At 39.0% G+C, this 2,052-nt stretch overlaps 1 pseudogene; it reads right to left on the bottom strand.

Annotated features, from left to right (window-relative positions):
- Nucleotides 1–233: 233 nt before the first annotated feature.
- LOC104670552 lies at nucleotides 234–1,080 on the bottom strand (annotated as a pseudogene).
- Nucleotides 1,081–2,052: the final 972 nt, after the last annotated feature.

Here is a 2,052-nt window from a genome sequence, read left to right as displayed (position 1 = left end):
AAAGGGCCACCAAGTTTCCCTGAAGTCTACCACTGAAAGGACCTTTTTTGGAAATGGGTTTCTTCTACACTTCTGAAAGGGTAACATCTTAAAGCTGAATCATCTTGAACCTGGAGGTCTAACATATTTAACAATACTTGCATCCCAGACATGCAACATTAAAAGATACATCAAATTCTGAAGGTAGCTATGCTGCAAAATAGTTTAAAATTAAACAATTGTATAGTATTCATTTATGCTTGAAATTCCAGTCCTAGACCAAGCTTGGGGCCACCAGGATTGACCTTCTTGACATCCAGAAGAGCTGACAATGTCAGTTTGATACCTGGCTTTAGGGTCTGAGTGTATCCTGAACCTGTCAGGCTGGAGTTGTTCACTTCAGCTGAGAATCAGGCATCAGGGTCAATCTGAAGCTTGGCTGTTATTCTGAAGCGTGTTACTGTTTCCTGCTGTCCAGATGAGACTGACAGCGGTCTCCAACTTCTTGTTCACCTTCTGGTAAATGGAGCCAGCAAACTCTGTTCTGTCAGACATTAGTGTGAAGCCAGAATTCATCAATCTTGTAGCCAACTGCAAAATTGCTCTGAGTAACTCGGGACTTTGTAGTCTCAAAATTCATCTGGTAGTTGGCTAGCCTTGTAACCTAGCACCAGAACATACTGGATGGAAGGCCCAGCAATATCGAAATCCATGTCGCAGCCCAGATTAATGTGTTCCCACTTGTACCCTGTCTTGATTTTAGCTTTTTTTTTTTTTTCCTAGTGTTAGGTGAGAAGGATGAATTGAAGGTCAGCTTCAGTCCATGTGCAAGCTGATCTTCCACAGTAATCTCAGTGCCTAGTGTATTGTCAGTGTTCCATTTCTCCGTAAACGTCAGGCCATGCTCAGTCCATCTGTACTTGGTTTCCAGACTGCCCGTCACTTTGGTGGTCTCAGCGTTGGCAGAGTCTGAGCTTGTAAATTCCAATCCATTTTCAGATTTGATTTCAAATTAAGCTTTATTAAGCCAAATCCGTAACCCTTGGTGAAGACATCCCTGGCAGATTTACCAAGATTGGCATACATGAGTGGCACAGCCATCTTCTGCTCAGAGGTGGTGGCAGTGGGCTCTGCGGCGGCTACCGATTGTAGATACTTCTATTATTCAGAGTGGAACATCTAATGATATATTTCCTTTTTCTAATCTGTATCAGAATATATATATATATATTCATTCATTCATGGTATAATCTCAAAACATTAATAATATACCAGACTACCTCATCCCTACCATGGATGGGCATGGAGGGGAAAAGCAGTAAGTTAATGAAAAAAGAAGATGGAAAATCTCTTTAATGATTACATTATCAAACTAATAATGCTGCACAGGCCACCTATTATGATGACTATTTCCATATAGATTCAATAATGCTATACAGAATAACTGATATTTATGTTTTTCAGTTGGTTTTCTGACTTGAATTTGTGTTTTGTTTTTCATGTATTCTCATTCTTTTAAATCTTTCTGTTGCTCTGAAATGGGTCTCACATAAAGAAAAGTATAATGAATATAAATTTATAGCTCAGTGTATCTGTGGTGTTCAAACTGATTGTTAAATGGGAGAGTACCAGCACACCAAACACCTCACTGACTTTTGTTTTTTTTTTTTTTTTGTACATTGATATTCATATTAATAGCAGCTTTATTCATAATTGCCAAAACTTGGATGCAACCAAGATGTTCCTCAGTAAGTAGATAAACTGTGGTACATCTAAACAATGGAACACTATTCAGTGCTAAAAAAAGAAATGATCTATCAAGCCCTGATAAGATGTGGAGGAACCTTTTAAAATGGGGTACATGTTCAGGTTTGTTATATAGGTAAATTATGTATCATGAGGGTTTGGTGTACAGATTATTTCATCACCCAGGTAATAAGTATGATACTCAACAGGTAGTTTTTCAATCCTCACCCTCTTCCCACCCTCCACCCTCAAGTAGGCCCCAGTGTCTATTGTTCCCTTTTTTGTGTCCATGTGTACTCAATGTTCAGCTCCCACTTATGAGTGAGA

This window comes from Rhinopithecus roxellana, chromosome 10, assembly GCF_007565055.1.
Source record: "Rhinopithecus roxellana isolate Shanxi Qingling chromosome 10, ASM756505v1, whole genome shotgun sequence".
NCBI classification, from domain to species: Eukaryota; Metazoa; Chordata; class Mammalia; order Primates; family Cercopithecidae; genus Rhinopithecus; species Rhinopithecus roxellana.
The sequence above is the reverse complement of the archived record's forward strand: the minus strand, read 5'-3'. Positions and strand labels throughout refer to the sequence as shown.